This window comes from Ambystoma mexicanum, chromosome 12, assembly GCF_040938575.1.
Source record: "Ambystoma mexicanum isolate Mex_15411 chromosome 12, UKY_AmexF1_1, whole genome shotgun sequence".
Taxonomy (NCBI): Eukaryota; Metazoa; Chordata; class Amphibia; order Caudata; family Ambystomatidae; genus Ambystoma; species Ambystoma mexicanum.
Window position 1 is genome coordinate 726266372 of NC_090936.1, and position 18281 is coordinate 726284652.

Sequence of the window (18281 nt, forward strand, 5' to 3'; positions counted from 1 at the left end):
AATGAAGTCTTGTGTGCATACCAAATCTCGAAAGATGAAGAGCCTAAAATAATGTTCATAACAAAACTGGCTGAGCTGTGGATGTCAGCAGCTTAAGTGAAATGGGATTTAAAGCCACTAAAATAAAAATGTTTAAAATAAATGAGTGACCTACTTTTGAGTGTCACATAGGTTGCAACTGTTTAAATGTCATGGTTTTGAACTTAGAATCAGCGTTCTAGCTGCATGTGTCAAAATTGTAAGTTGAATGAAGAAAAATGGGAACAAAAGTGACCTTTGGCTGGAGCCTGGCTTAAAGGGACTGAATTCGGCCCGGCAACTACCCCCGACAGGAGTTGAAACTTGCCCAGAAACTGCATTCACAGGCCTGGCCTGCCTTCTGCTGCACCACCAAAAGGAGATTACACCTCTCTGATTGAATCAGGGGAGGAGTACCTGGGAACAGGGAAACAGAACAATGAACTTCCCTTTGCTCCAAGCAATTTCTAAATCAGGGGGTCGTAAATGGCTTCCTCTTGGAAGGAAATGGGAGCCAGCTGAGCTTGGAGGAAGTGGACAAACCAGAAATTCCCCATGTGCTTTGGGAAACCACACCCCTCTGGGCCAGAGCATCATTTTAGAAAGATGGATAATTCATAGTACATAATTGTTAAAATGATATCAATAATATCATGATTCCTGTGATTTTTCTGTGCAAATTTTAAGAGGTGTTAGGACTCTGTGCTATGTTCTGGGGGGTAGTAGCGGAAAATAGGGTATTACTCCAAATGTATGTATGTTATGTTAAAAATCGGACACTTCATCATCTGATGCACATATTCCTTGCGCACATTTGTGTAAATTGTGGAAAAGTTTAGAGGTTGTGTTCTGGATGAAAAGGGCAGAATTCTGTCAGAAGTGGACACGACATCTTACAAAGACAGGGATCGGATGGTTTGGTGCTACAGAAAATATGTCAACTGGACATATAATATTAGAAAAATTGTACATAGATAAATATGCATTTGGATCAAAAATAGGTTTGTGTGCAAAGCGACAAGGGGAGGATTCTCTGACCCATAAACATACCTCATCACAATGACACCCCATTTCCTTCCCCCAATCAAGGGAGAGAGGAGAACTTGGCCAATGATAAGTTGCAAGGGGCAGGCTTAGTTATGCCCACGCACACACCCATTTTCAAAAGACATAAAAAGAGCCACTGAGACCCAAGGAGGGACATTCACTTTCCACTTCCTTGCGAAGCACTCTGACGGGAGACTCCAGACTTCAAATCCAAACAGATCCAGAGACCAGAACTTAGAATTCGGACTCCAGAACTTAAAGCAGAGGGGCCAATCCACGAGCTGAATCCTTTTCAGCAGGCCTCAAAATCTTTTGCAACCTGATATTAAACAGCCGGGCTGTGCTGTTCGCTTCTGGCTAGAACTTTGGCTGGAACCAGAGACCCAGACCAGACCGCGGTGCCAGTACCAGACCCAGAAAGCAGAGCTGTATCCCAACCGCAGATCGGACCCAGTACAGACCGCTGTGCAGTGCCAGAACTTTTGCCAGAACCAGAGATCCAGACCAGCAGAGCAGAGATAACCGCAGCTAAACCTGTTGACCAGATCTGTGACGAGGCGCATTCCTTCCAAAATTAGAAGTGAGTATCCAGCCAGAGATGTGCAAAACCAATCTCTTAGTTTAAAATATTCTAATTCAAACCATTCCCACCTATTTAGAACGGCATAGAAATCGTGTGTCCATTCTGTGATTTCAAACCTGTGAAAGTGTCATTTGTCTTTTGAATCTTACTTTATTTCTGAGAATCTACCTCCACTAAATCATCCGTATCTTATGAACCATACGTGCTAGGAATGAGATTTCACTGTCTTTTTAAAGCCAAGAATCTAAGCTTTCCAACAAGCCCAAAACTTTGTACTCCTTCTAGTTTTTCCGTAATCGCACTCGACGCACTCGGAAAAAGTGCAGCTAATTGCAATTTGACTCAATTTCTCCACCTGTCAAAAATCACTGTCTTTTGCTTGCAACTGCTGAAATTCGTTTTCAATCTGATAATCATTCCTGATTAATTGCTAGTGTTGACCCGAACTAATTCTAGGTAGCTGTCACCACCCTGAATCTCCTATAGGGAATAAAAATCATTTTTAGCATATTTTCACTTCATTGTAAATCACATTAAAAGTATTTCTGCATGTTTTAAAAGCATACCGGTTGCTCCAAGCTTGCTAGGGGGGAACTAGAATTTGTATTGTATTGTGATTGTCTTCCTGAAAACTTTGTCTCCCCTTCCATCTCTTCATATTGCATAGGGGGGGAGTGAATTGTCAAAAGAAAAAGTGATCATATTATCTCTTGTTGAAACCATATCAGTTTATTTCTGTGTTGCATTCTTTTCCATCATTGCTTTTCTTGAAACCATAAAAGTATTCTTTGCTACCTTATCCTTTCAATAACAACTCCTAACTAATTCAAGAAGTGTGCTAGTGTAATATTATCCATTGTTGATCACTGTCATATTCATAAGTGTGCTATCAAATATTAATTTATTTATAAAAGTGTGATATATATATATTGTTTAATTTGTAAAATAAATCTTTTAATTTGCAAAACAAACCTGCTTCTTGGCTCAGTGAGGTCAGGGGGATCCAAGGAGAGGGGCATTATACAAGGGTTTATCATCCAGATCTATGAATTTGTCATAAAAGTATATAAATAAGGGCTTCCCTTGGGCATCCCAGTCTAGGCATTGACTTAGTTGGAGTGCTGAATTGAAGTCACTTAACAACATGATACGAGGTATGACAGAGGAACAGGGAGCACTGGGTGAATAATATGTACAGATTGGTGCACAGCACACACACCACAAGAGCACACAAGGGTACACTCATGAGGAAGCTCAAGAGGATAGTAGAAGCGAGGCCTTCCTTGGATATGTAAATTTGATCAATACAATCAAACCGCTTTCCATTTGTATTTTGTAGTTTGATCCCTAGATTCAATGTTTTTACCAGAAACTAAATCCCCGATGATGGACACATTTAGGCACCTTCAAATATACCACAAAGAGTGGGAATGATGAATAAAAAATAAAAAAATGTGTGTTCCATGAATTGATATAAATAAATAACATGTGGTAAAGATATCATGACATTGTTAAACAGGGTATTTCCTCTTTTCAGAAAACATATAGCACCTGACTGCAGGACTGTAGAAGTCATTAAGAGCAACCGAAAAAGATGTTAGATACCGTTTGCTTTCAGGTGTCCCTCCAGCTGTAATATCATCTGTGCTTCATATTTACACAAGACAGTGCACATGGTAGCTGCTTTGCTCACCACATCAAACGGCCTTTTCAGACATAGTTTTCCGTGAGATTACTAAAACAAGAATGGACATTTCAGCAGCAAATTACGCCCTGTAAAAAAACGTTTCTTGTCACTTTAAGATATCTTACTAATGATTAATAAATACCAATGTGATCAACTCATTCAGTCTTGTTTCTGCATTCAGTTTGATGTTTACATGCAAATCTGCAAATTTCCTATTCAACAGTAATTTAAAGCCAGCATGATAGACATTTCGACATTTCGCATAGAGTGTTCTTGATTTATAAGCGGCAGAATCACTGTATCTGTACTCCAGTGTCCAAGCATCCACTCCTGAAGGCCTCCTACCAAAGTCAGTATTATGCTTGCCTTTTAAGAATACAAGATTGAGGCGCACACATTACTGAAGATTGGCAAAACGCCTTTATCCATACTGTTGAGCAGTGGTTAAAAAATACACCTTTATTGCATGCCCTTCAACTAATGGTCTATTGAGCCACTAAAGAAAATTGTGATAATCTCAAGCTAGTCCAAGTCATTGAGCTGCATATGTATATCATTCAAAACTTACAAACCTCACCTTGATTCTTAAAGAAGCAACTCGTAAACTGAGGCAAAATATGTACCTATGCCAGCAATTGAAGGGGTGGTTAACCCTTATCTATTAAAGATTATCTGCAAGAACATAAGTCACCAAGTGCACATCTTCAAACACATATCTCCTCACTTATATATGTTATAGATAACTGCTTGAGGCCATGACTTTCTCCACCAGATGATAATCAACATGAAGTCAGCCACCCATTATGCACAGTGGTTTACAGTTGATTAAAAGGTTTGGGACTAGAAAATACGGTTGCAATAATCTAAGAAATCTAAAGATATTTGTGATATACACATGTCTTCACTGGGTAAAGATGGTGCAAGATTAATGTACTTAGTATTGAATTATGTTGGGTCTGAAGTGAATCTTTCTCAATATAACCAATATCCTAGAACAACCATCGCAGTAGCCTTACAAACAATCTGACACCTTAATGTTCTAGGCATTTTAGCATCCTCATGTGTTACAATTAAATTAGATGAAGTCTAGAACGTTCATGCCTATACATCTCTCCGAAATGATTATCCTGCCTGGAGAGAATGATGTGGTGTAAAGTAAAATAAAGGCTGCCACCATCATTTTTCCTATCTCCTTCCTTGCCCACCGAGATATATGCGTTGTTGACTAGCTGTTATTGAAGTAATTTGTAAAACACTTGCTAGGAATTGGTGTAATGTAATCTGCATTCTAGGAACACAATTGTTCTCTGTTGTTTCTTCTAATATTTAACGTCAAAGTAAGTTATTTGCAACAGCAAGCATAAGAAAATTAATGGAGACAAGGCGGCTCACTCAAGCTTAGCACAGTCTCTGGATTCTCTAGCATGAGGAAATCTTAGTATCATGGCCTCCTATGTCAAAGTCTTTTTGCCATTCAAAGTCTCTTACTTCAGAGGGCCTCATGCGACAAACAAGCATTCAAAAGTTCATTTATCCTTAGGATTCTCATGTACAACTTCTTGGGTGATTTTCGATTCACACTGGGCCGCCCTGCGCTGGGCTCATACCCACTTTAACACAACACTTTCAATTGATCTCCCTCTGACCAAATCCATGCACTTTTCCAAACTTTCTTTACTTTATTGAAATTGAAGAACTTCGACTGCACAGGATTTGACTTGACTCATCACAGGACAACTTCGATTCATACTTATTCAATTGATCTCCCTCTGTCGTGTTCGGACCAACTTTATCTACTTTTATCACTTCTAAGCTGGGTACATTACAGAGACCTTCGATTAAGCACCCATGCAGTGCCACTCTGTGAAAGGTATTGCAACTTGCTTTAAAGTTCAATCACTCATCAGCAATTTCAGTTAATTTGCATCTCTTTTCACACACGTTTTAACACTGTTCATTCCGCCGCTCGCCATACAATGTTGCTGCGATCAACCTTTGCTTCAACACAGACCAGTCATTTATCAGTCTCCCCAACTCATTGCTGTGTTGCTTTCATTGAAGCGGATTTGTTATTGGAGTCAAGGAAAGTACCACAGTGGCTGGAGATTCTACCTGCCATAATTACTGATGCCGGAGGGCCCCGGGTACCTCAGACACACAATGCAAGATTCTTTAGCCTGGCTTCCTGTTCTTACATTTTCTCTTGACGTTTTGTGGAAGTACTGGTTCCTTGTCGAAAAGGTCAAGGGAACTTCTCTCCTTGTGACCCCCTTCTGTTTCGCTGTCTTTCTCCTCTTGTAAAACTGCCATCTTGGAACTGCTGTTTTCTCATGGGCTTTTCCTCGCTCAGAATGTGCTCTCGTGCTCTGCCTTTTATCCATGTGGGGAAGTATAATGGATGTCAGGTGTGAGTGATTGGCGATAATTGCTTGACCTCGCCTGACCATAGTATTGGGATATGTACGGTACACGGCTCGGGTGTTAGTCTGTTTTCCCTTAGAGCGGGCTGTCAGAGAGAAAGTGTTCATGTTGTAAAAGGGGGGTTGGATTCTTAAATATCCTACTGGATACTCCTTCCCACCTGCATGACATATGCCCAGGGACTAGTGGGTGAGCACCTTCTGGTTTCTTACACCTAATAATGACCAATCCAACCCATCTTCTGTTTTTCTGGGGCATTACAAGACAACTCCCCTAAATTACTCACACATGACCACAAAAAGTACTAAGAAGAGGAAAAAGCAACCGAGAGCATTGAAGACTAGTTGCTTTCACCACTTAGGTCCTGGGATGAAGAAGAGGACTGCTGAGAGCAGTAAAGGTTAGGCATGTCGCTTTAATGATGGTCAGGCAGGGCTAATTGTGAACTCACACCTGCAACCTGTTACAGTGTAACACACTTATGGTTCAGGGAACAGTGGCCTGTGAGCAGGGGCTCTGTGGAACCAACAGAAGCATGAAAGGGGTGCCATGCTGGGAGACTGCCCCTTTGTCTATTAGTTATATACATCAGATGATAACACGTAAAGTGAAAGAAACATTTTAAGCAACTTTCATCTATGTGATTTCTTCAAAAGCATTGTCTATAAATATAAAGAGGTTGAAAGCTGGCACTCCCCATAATTATAATAAAATAACCAAATAAGAAACACTAATGGACACACCCTAGTAGGGAATGAGACCAGGACCAAGTGCAGTTGAGGTAAAAGACAAGTTTTTATGTAAAGTAAAATGGGGCACACACAGGACTCTGCTTACTCCGAGAGCGCTCTGCCCAAACAACACAAAACACATTGTTATATTACATAAACACGTCATCTATGACGTGTGCTATAGGGGATACATTTGGTGGTAATCATTGGACAAAGGGGACTGGGCAATATGTAGCATGTATAGATGGTGTTTGGTGATTGGCCGGTTCAAGTTGCGACCTTGTGGATCATGTGGGTCAGCTGCGCTCATCTGGGAGGGTTACAAGGTCAGGCGATGTCCAAGTTTTGCCACACATACCTTGAACATTATTTATACATTTCGACATGCAATAACTATATAACTAGACGTTTGACCTGGACAATAAAAGTGAAGATACATGTTTGTTAGTATGAAGAGAATATATAGCCACACATGGGATTAGTGCTATGGAGGTGACCTGGAGTGGCGCACAGACAAGGGGCATGCAACGGTTACATCAAAAGGCTGTGGGGTGAGGGGTCTTGTGCTCTATATTTCTTTAGAAGGGGGTCTGTTGGTGTGGAGGCAGTTTTGTGGAGAGATTAAAACACTATATAAATTCAATAAAATACAAAATAAAATACAGATTAAGAAGTATCACAATCAGTGGGTTACCAAGACTAGAGGAGGAGAGCAGCCCCATTCCTGGCTAGACAAGGGCTCTTTTGAAAGAAACGTGTTACAACACATGTCTACCATCTTGAAAACAAAATATAAGCAGAGAACACTGCAGAATAGAAGGGAAGTATAGAACCTCTGGAAAATGTTCAAGGATACAGAGGATCACAATGGGGAAAGAATGGCATATGATGGTAGAAAAGCTACAGGACTGACAGAAGATGGGGAAGAGCTTGATAAGGAGAAAGGGAATATATCCACTAGCAACCCGCCCTGAGGAGGGGTACTCAAACCCAAGATATATGTATCGGCTGGCACGACTGTGGCAACACCAGCCACAGCCCCACCTCCACCTTATATCTCTCCTCCCGAGGTAACCACACACACAGGAGTGAGTGCAAGAGACCTAGAAGTAGCACTCGTATGAACACTAACAGAGTTAGCCAGGCTACGGGTGGCATGTGATGTAACATAGACAGATACACCAGTGCAACCGGCAGGGGACGAGTGGAAATGAGGAGACTTCATATTTGGAACAGACAATGCGCCCATAAGAACAGTCCACATAGAACAGGACATAGAGACAGAGAGCTTGAGTTATGAAAATGTGGGGTCACGGAGAAGAGATGACAAAGAGTGGAGCGAGTTTGATGAAGGAGATGATGAGGAAGGAGATGCAGAGCAAGAGTCTTAACGTACCCCAAGGGTGGAAGACTGACAGAGAGGTTTGTCAGGATAGCATTAGCAAGGAAAAAGGGAAGTGCAATTTAGAGCGTAAAAAGCAAGATGAGAATGCAAATGTCACTGATACACAAGCAAGGGAGCAGGGAGGCCATAATATGTACCATGGGTGCAGATGGAAAAAAAAAATAACGTCCTTAAGGCGCTCCTGCCACGCATGGCGGGTGTAGTGTAATGGATATATGCTTTTGAAAAACACACAACAGGGGTGCCCTTGGCAATAGGAGACATTAAAAGCTTACTGGTGGCTGCAGTTGGGGATAAAGCTGCAGATGTGTGGGTGAAGGCTGGGTACCCGGTAGTAACACTTGAGTAACAACACCCATGATGGAGCCTCGTTCAATAAGATTAGAGGCAGGGTCTGGGATGCGATGCAGCGAGCATTCCCAGATACTTCAGATCTCCATTCAATCATGTAATGTACCATGCGAGATGATGAGGACGCCGCACAGTTTATCCTCAAGGTCCAAGAGATGTGGAGGGTGCAAACGGGCAACACCTGGGAACAGTAAACCCCCTTTTGCTATTTTATTGTGAAACTGGGCCTACCCAAAGAAGTGCAGAAAGCAATTGATAAAATAGCAGGGTTTGAAGCGAAAGCATGGCCCGAGATTCAACGCATTATAGTTCACCATTGTAGGAGAATAAAAGAGCGCAAGAATGAAAAAGTTCAGAGGCGACAGGTAGAGGTAGTGAAACTAGTGCAAAACAAATTAGCTAAAGTGGGTGTGGTGGTGTCAGGGCCAACACCGATGCAAACGGAACAGGGAGAATACAACCCTAATGCTACAAATGCCAGAATAGATGTGGTGTGGGCTGAAGGAGGGTAAGGACAATGGAGCAAGAACCCCCAATCCTATGGTCCACTGTGGCAAGGAGGACAACAACGGGGCCGAGATAGGTTTTGAGGAGTGAGTGTTCGACATGTGGGAAGTGGGGACATTTTTCAAGAGAATGACAGAGTAGACAGGGTATGGGGTACAACTACAGTCATCAAAGGGACCCCTCAGGGTCCCCAATACAGTATGAGATCCATCAAGCTTACAAGCAGCTACCCCCCACTGATACACAGCCCCATCCACTGCAGCACCCATAACAGGCAATACAGCATTACCAGGCCCACCCCAACAAGCAGCGAGCGGGGGATATGAACACCTTCAGCGGTGCACCTTGTGGCACCGTGGCCCTGTCTCAAGGTGCTAGAGTGGTTGGGAGAAACCCTTTCTCGTTCTCTGCGTCCAACACATAACCTTACTAGGACAGCCCAGAGAGAGCACTTGCACTGAGGAGCCGAGAAGTCGTGCATAAATGAAGGTGACTTCCCGTTATCAGGTAAAACTCTCAACACGCAGGGATTCTCTGGGGATTCTCTGGGGCTGTTTTAACGGATCCATACACAAAAGATCTAGATGTAAAGGTGGGGCGAACGTTGTAAGGGCCCCCTCTTATACTCTGAGAGCTCTCCTGTGAACTTACTCGGCAGGGATCTGGTAAGCAAGCTGAACATGACAATTTATTTATTTATTTATAATAATTTATACAGTGCTGCCACTGACACAGGGGCTTAAATGTGCTAGACATATACAACAAAGATAACAGGCGGCTTATACACTGACAGAGCGGTATGTCAGATGGATCCGGAAGCTAGGAAATGCTGTTAGTTAAACAGAAGGGTTTTCAGTCCCTTTCTAAATACCCTGATAGAGGTTTCTTCTCTCAGGTTGATGGGAATTCCATTCCACAGAATAGGAGATGCCGAGAAGAAGGCTCCAGTTTTGGCATGTGTCAGCCGGCAGACAGGAGTCTTAAGGAGGGAGCAGTTGCTGGATCACAAGTTATAAGTACTGGATTTGAGAATCAGATCATCCTTAAAATGGACTGGGGCCGCATTTTTCAGACAGTTAAAGGTGATTACCAATAACCAAAAGCAAATTCTCTCCTTGATTGGGAGCCAGTGTAGATGTCTTCTTGTGTCCGAAATATGATCCCTTTGGTTCCGGTTTATCGGTTTATAACGACTCTGACAGCATTATTCTGCATCACTTTGAGTCTATTGATCTGGAAGTTGGGTAAACCAATCAGGAGGCTACTACAGTAGCCCATTCTTGAACTAATTAGAGCATGCACCAATGCTTCCCTGCTTGTTCTAGATAAAAACAGGCAGGCATGAGACAAAAGTTTGATATAATAGGCTGTGGAGGCAACACGACTACTAACCTGCGCCTTCATATTCAAACTATGATGCAAACAGAACCCTAAAGATTTGATATTTTTTTAGTTTCAATAATACTGCCACCGATCACGAATTGGGTATACTGTGCCTCCAGCTTGCAAATGTACTTTTCTGTTCCTACAAGCATTAACTCTGTCTTGCTCATATTGAGCAAGAGGCCATTAGTACTCATCCAGTTTTGGATAAGACAATAGCAAAGACACCAGTGAGTGGGATCACACATGGGGTGTCATTGGCGTAGTTGGTAAACTCAATGCCGTTAAGATCCAAGAAGTCCAGGAACAGCACAGTAAAAACGTTCTAGAAGATAGGGGAGAGACAAGCTCCCTGAGGAACTCCTTGTTCTAACTCTATAGGGTTGGCATCTACTAGTTCACTACTCACTCTCCAGTAACAACCCCCCAGGAATGATTTAACCCATCAGGCTGCAGCAGGCATAAAGCCTGCAACCTCCTCCATCCTGGAGACCAAAGCTGCATGGTCCACCAGTCGAATGTGGCATACAGGTCCAGCAGCATAAGCATGCTAGTATTTCCCTGGTCCATGTGCCGTAGAAGTCTGGACTTTAAATCTAGCAGAGCTGTCTCTGTACCATGTTTTTCACTGAAGCCGGATTGTCTTAGGTTCAGGATGTCAATGGTTCTCAGATGGGCGAGCACTTGTACATATGCCACCCTGTCCAGAATCTTTATCAGAAACAGGGAGTTAGAGATATGTCTATAGTTTAGCAAGTTGCTGGTGAGAGGTTAGGCTTCTTTAAGAACGGTGTGACCCAGGATTGCTTAATGAAGGCTGGTACAGAGCAGTCTCTAAAAGACACATTCACAAAACTGTAAAGACTGGAAATCTAGGTAGCAGAGCATACTTTAATAGCTAGTGCAGGACAAATGTCCGCCTTACAGTATGAAGGCTTAAGTTTCTCTATGATTGACATAATTTCAGCTTCACATATATGTTTAAAAGAGAAGAGCTCTTCTAGTTTCCAGCTCTTGGGTATAGGGTTGGTCATATTGGGATCAGTTCGTACCATAGTTTTGTTAGATAGCCTGATACCAGCTTCAATCTTGCTAAGTTTAGAATCCATTGCTTCTTGCACCATACTACACCAGTTGGCATCTCTGGCAATCTCATTCACAGACAGCGGTATCATCTGTGGAACACCTGGCATGTGCTCAATGAGGGCAATGCTCGTTATACATGCCATGGCACGTGATGTGGTGGTACGAGGAATCCCTGTCAACCCTGACATGTCCATTGACATCATTACAGTGCCCGCACAAGTTGTGCCCCAGATAACCAGAACTTGCTGGAGAGTACCCACTGATTAAATGTTTCATCCTGTGGTGTCCCCAAAACTAGCTAGAGGGTCTTCTGGTGTCGGCCAAACAAAATGTGGTCCTAGGTACAGATACTCAGGGATGCCAGTGGCACACAGTTTTATGCACTGAACCCACTGTAGCCCTGAAGGACTTAACAGACACCAAACTTCTTGAGGACAGCAACGATGACTGGAAATAATACTCAAAATATGCATCCCATGTGAGATCATTATACAGTACAGAAGGGTACAGAACCCCCCATGGCTGTTGTCACACCACCCCAGTTCAGCCAAAGAGTTATGGACAACCTACCCACACGATGTAGGGATGCTAAAAGAAGTGACCCCAGTAAGAATCACACTAAAAACAGAGCAGTGTTACCCCATGTGAAGCAATACATGCTATCCAGGGAGGTGGAAGAGGGGATCAGAGACAGAATACAAGCCTTACCACACCAAGGGATCATAGTACCCTCTACCTCACCATGCAATATTGCCATATACCCCATTAAAAAGGAATCATGGAGCAGTTGGAGAATGATCCACGATTGCTGTCCCCTAAATGACGTTGTACAGAAAGAATGTCCACTTGTTCCAAACCCGGCATCCATTTTGTGCATTATCCCCAAGGAATCGACCCATTTTACAGTGGTCAATTAGAAAAATGCATTTTTCTTAGTACCCTGCACCCAGACTCACAGTATCTCACAGCATTCAAACATGCTGGAAAGCGCTATGAATATACTTGTTTGCTGCAAGGGTACTACGAGAGTCCCAGTATATTTAAGAGGATTCTGCAGAAACACTTAGGGAACATCCAGGTACCCAGCACAATCATTCAGTACGTAGATGATTTGTTGGTCTGAAGTGACAGCGAACCGAACTGTTGCAGAGACTCCATTGCCCTATTGAAATTACTTGCCCGCAAAGGGTACAAGGTTGACAAGGCCAAACTCCATACTGCCAACATGAAGTGCTCCATTTCTGCAGGCGCCAAAAGGATTATCCCTGACAGGGCAGCAACAGAGCGCGCCCAGAGCAATTACAGTAAAAAGCATGCAGAAATTCTCATGGTTATGTAACCACTGCAGGGCTTGGATTCTGGATTATGCAGCATAGACAAGGCCACTCTTAAAGGGCCTCAAGGAAGCACAAAAAAAACAGTAAAATAGAGTGGACAGCAAACATGATTCAGAGTTGGACAGCCCCTGTTCTTGCCACCCCAGACTACACACAGGAATTTGACATATTCTCACGCTCATTGGTACACTTATGACAGCGGTACTAATGCAAAAGTGCATGATGGATAATAAGCCACTGACATACTACAGTGGTATACTAGACTCAATGATACAGGGACAATGTGCATGCAAACGAGCTCTTGCTGCAGCTGCCACTGCAATTGAGTAAAGTTCCACCATTGTGATGGGGTCCTCTGTGACTTTGTATGTGGAACACAAAGTATTTGCTATCATAGAACTATCCAAGTCCACCCTGACCACCCAGCGGGCATCAGCATATGAGATTATTCTCTCCAGCCCACACATCCATGTTGTAAGTTGTAAAACAGTGAACACTTCCACGTTCCTGATGAAAGCATGCAAAGACAAAGACTTGCAACAGCATGACTGTGCCACTTATGAGGGCGAAGAAGTCATACCCACAAAGCCAGAGACAGTCCTTTAGAGGAGGGTGAGGTACATTTTTTTGATGGGTCAGTGACAAATTACCAAGACACATGACAGAGACATGTTGGGGCAGCAGAGGTGCGCCTAGAAGAGGTTGACTATGACACACGAGTAATGAAAAGATTGCCCTTGCATTACTCAGCACAAGTGACAGAACTCCTTGCACTTATTGAAGTGCTTTGGGCGTCAAAAGGGCATTTTGCCCCCATTTTTCAGACTATGCCTAGGTGACTACAACAGTGCTTTCACGGTGGAAAGGAGAGGTTTCAGGAGCACAGACGGTTCCCCAGTGCAACATGCCATGCCACTTACTACCCTGATTTCTGCCCTTGCAGAACCATCTGTAGTGGCGGTTGTCAAATGTGCAGCACACACAAATAACACAGACGGAATCTCACTGGGAAATGCAGCCGCCGATGCGGAAGCAAAGGCAGCAGCATATCACCCGGTGCCCACACCTACTGAGTATGTCATTGCAGCAATCACTATGAGGCTAGACACATTCCCATACACGGCCTTGCCCATAGCACATATAATAGAGCTTCAGCGTAGGGCACCACCTGAACAAAGAGAAATGTGGCTCAAATGTGTGTGCATGCAGTCTCCAACTGACCTCTTATAGAGGCAACAATGCACTGGGAGGTAGCGATGCCCATGGAACTACGACACACAATGTTTGACAGTTGTACTACCCCTCCCACTGCTCCAAACAACATAATACAGCATTCATATAGGAAGATTGGTTTATACCTTATCTCCATGAACACCTCTCAATGATGGCCATGGAATGCACCACCTGCCAAGTGTTTAAGATGGGAATGACCTTTCGCACATTGCGAGATACTCTGCCCCAAGCCATAGTACCGTTCCACGAGCTCCATATTGATTATGCAGACATGGGCAAGAGATGCAACGGAGCTCGATATCTCACTATGGTGGTGTATCTGTTTTCACAATGGCTTGAGGCTGGTCCATATGCCCACCCAGACGCCAAGTGTGCAGCAAAATTTCTCATGCGTAAGGTATTCCCCCGATGGGGCACTTTTTCAATGCACTCTTTAAGGATATCACAGAGCTTTTGGGCATTAAGCACCACATTTGTTCCATTTATCAACCCGAAGCAAATGGTGTTGTTGAACAAATCAATGACCTTGTCAAGAGTAGGCTCTCCAAATTGTGTAACACCCTGAAAAAGAACTAGGTACACTGCTTGCCACTGACCATGTTCAATTTGCCCACTTAGCCCAGCAAAGACCATCACTTCTCACCCCATAAGATAGTGACTGGCAGATGCATGCAGATCCCTATCTCCCATGTGAGGCGAGCATCAGATGCCCACAGACCTGCAACAATTCTGGGAGAAGAATTCAAGGCATCCCTCATCCTCTTTCTCCTCCCCTTTCCTTGCCCAACCCATTCTTGTTCCTTGTACAGGTGAAAAGAAGATGAAGAGTTCAAAGTCTAATTATTCACTGAATAGTGATTGAAATGTTATTAGTTCTACTAGAATGTATTCTTATCAGTTTGGCCTACATTTTACAGCCATGTTGTTTATTTTCCTTATGTTTTTGTTAGGACTATATTGGGGGTCATCTTTTATCTGGGCAAGCCATCTAAAAGATGGGGGGGTGGACCCAAACCCGAGCCTGAACTTGAATTATAGCCTGAATGAAAGCATATCCTTTAGTTTAACTGAGCGAGAAAATACAACCATATATATGTATGATACATCCCAAACAAATGACACCAGAACCTGTATGACTGTATGCTCGAGTAGAATGATTTTGATATTACTTCCAACTATTAAAAACCCTTTTTGTAGTACAAATGGTAGTTATAATACCTCATGTCAGCAAGAGGAAATTGTCAAGAAGACATATAGACCGTGCCATGACAGAATGAAAAGACAAGCGTGTAGACTTAAATATGATGCATACCATGGCCTAGGCCTTGATGCACTCAAACAGTTGGTACTCCGACATGAGTGCAGTGGGTAGGCGAACAACTAATAGCAACTGGACGCATCAGGGGTACCAATTCATCTTGCACTATGTAGGCTCAAAGGCATTTTACAGGCATGCAAAATATATCTACAACTTGTTGATTCAGATGCCCAGAGATGCAAAACCAGTCTGACCAACACCAACTGTTTAAAACAACCCTATTTGGTGATCAAAGGAGTAAAATATGTCAACAAAAACTGTCAAGAAACGATCCTCACGTGCAGAGCTGAAGGACTTTGAGTGTTTCCAGAAAAAACTGTTGCCCTACAAAACTGACATGGATTGCAGCCATGGAGAAGCAGTTTAAAGTGCACCAAGAAAAGTCTTATGAACTGTTCTTTTTCAGTGAAGGAATTGTCTTTTTCAGCTCAAATGAATGATGCAACAGAACAGTGTTGATTCCAGATCTAAAGAAGGGCACAGCAGCACTCATGCACTACTAGTGGGTGTGTGGCCAACAAGTGTACTTGCACCTCCCGCCCTCATGTAGGGGCTATTGTTTGCTATCTATGCTAAATTCAGCCCTGTTAGTAGTCCCCGAAGAATACCAGAAAGGTGGGTCACTGCCCAACAAAGCACCCACAGTGACCCTGACGATCGCAGCCCAACATGCACTGCCACCACCAGACTTTTGCATTCTCCCTGAGAAAGAACCATATGAACAACTGGAGAGGAAAAAGAGAGCATCAAACTATCTGTCCAAGGACTCATCAGAATTTCTTGAAGAAATACCGGAGAAATACAAGCTGTTTTCATCAGCAGAGACATTTTTTCATCCTTATTGCTACCCAATGTACAAGCATGAGCTAATGCCAAATAGCTTCAGATTGCGCACTGGGAACTGGTCCAGTTGGCTAACGACGCATAGCAGGGGTTCAAACCCATAAGGGTTGAGCTGCATGCCCTAAGGCTGATGATGAGGCAGAACCACAACTTCCTCGATATGCTGACAGTGATGGAAGGTCATGTTTGCAAAAAGATTGTCAGTTCATGTTGCACATTCATACCTTCCGAAGATGCTGAAAATGAAATGTTGTCACACGTTATCGCTGCAGTGCATGATCTAGGGGCAAGATGAAAAAGGAGGCTGGCATCCAGAAAGAGGACTGGTTTGCACTCACTTTCAGTTGGGCCCCATTATGGCTTGGAACATTGGTAAAATACTGGTGCCCATCGTCATGTTTGTCTTGGTCATCTTTTGCACATGCAAATTGTGTCTCCGGTATTGTGCCAAAGCAGTGCCTAATAGCGCAATGATGATGGTCTCGATTGGTGTTCCAAATGTACCTTGTAGCGCAAGAGAAATAGACTGAAAACAGACCACCCCATTCCCCACATTGTCCCTATCCCCTACAGAGATTAAGTTGACCGATTGTGCCACACGACCATTGTCCCTCTCCCAGACCCTGATCATTATAAGGAAGCATGGATAGATTTGGCAAAGGATGGGGGCTGCACTTACATGACATGTAAACCTGATGAGTATGCAAGAGCAGGAGAAAGTTTATAACATGTGCCTAGGGCATGGATGCCAATAAAAGGAACACCCCTTATGAAGCTGCAGTAAGAAGGGAGAACGAGAGCTAGTATGGGGCAGAATTTTTTACTGTAGAAGTCATGAATGGGGGCATGTTGGGATGGAAATTAGTCTATCCCAACCCCCTAGACGCTTTAGAGTGAGGCACATCCTGTAACCAACCATGCAATGTGCTAGGGGGAAAGGACTATGTTCAGGAACCTGGCAAAAAACAATATTGCAAGAACTATAGATGCATAGGTTTAGGATGTGCATAAAGAGATGCCATTTTGTAGTTACTGTAGACACTTTCAGCCCCACATGGCTGCATGGTAAAATATAGTCTCAATGGAAAAGTCTGAACAGGCCCAAATGCTGAGAAGAGGTGAGCCTGCACTTCTAATTCCCACAGACACTTGCCCTTGTTCCTTAACTGTTGCAATTACTTAGTATCACAGAAAGGAATGCGCCCTGCAATGCCATGAGACATCACCAGACTCCTCGTGGCACCCATTCTTCACAGCCAGGCCAACATTGTGCCTCTAACCCCCACCCAGCCCACTAAGAGGAATGGCACCCACCACTGACCCAGTCCAAGAAACTCTGCATTCCACGATAGTGACTGACCACAGCCCACCAGTGATAAAACCAATGATCGTAAAAGATCGGACATGTATGACCATTTCACCCCTTCCCATAAAAACACCCTTTGTAGTATGAGGTACAGGGAGGGAAGCATTTTTGATGCAAATGAGGGTGGAGGCCTTAGGTGTGACGGGTGCGAGATACACAAAGCACAGAATGTCTGGGAGAGCATGATTGTATTTCTTCCCTTCACCCTGATGCCAGTCCCAGAGCCTCCTATATATGCAATAGTAATGTAGTAGTAGCACTACATTACAATTGTAGCCTTGGAATAGCAACCTATGAAGAACCTGATGGTCACTCCCTGGAGAGAAAAGCCCAGCTGACCCACGTGAAACCAGACAGATGGCGGAGATGAGAACCAAACATATGGCCTCATCACGAGTTGGGCGCGCTAATAGCCCTACCACCAAACCCCCTGGCGCTATTAGCGCCAGATCACGGGTTTGGCGGAAGGGTTATTGCCCATTCCCCATTGGGCCCATTCGGGAATTCCTCATTCCCCATTGGGCCCAATGGGGAAAATTTGCTCTATTATCGACGGCGGATTTCCCGTCGGCGGTAATCACGCCGCAAATTGGCAATTTTGCTGCCTTTTTCCACTACAGGGTTATATTCTTTCTAGTGTGAGCGTAACAGGGTCTTGCCTTCAAATGAAAATCAAAAGTTTCAAAAAAGGATACTTGTATGTATTACAGCAAAACACCCTCCCCCTGACCTTTCTTTGATTTCTCAATGGTTCACACAATGCCAAGCCAAGTGTTCTTCTTCTCCTGGCTTTTAACAGATGTTTCACAAAGCTAAGAGGATACTTCCCTCCTCTTGGTTCTTTCCACAATGTTCATCAATACCAAGGAATCTGTCTCCCTTCCACTGGTCTTTCTCAAAGCTCCTCAGGATGACCAGAGAATGACTCCCTTCTCTTGGCTGTCTCAACATTCTTCATAAGACCA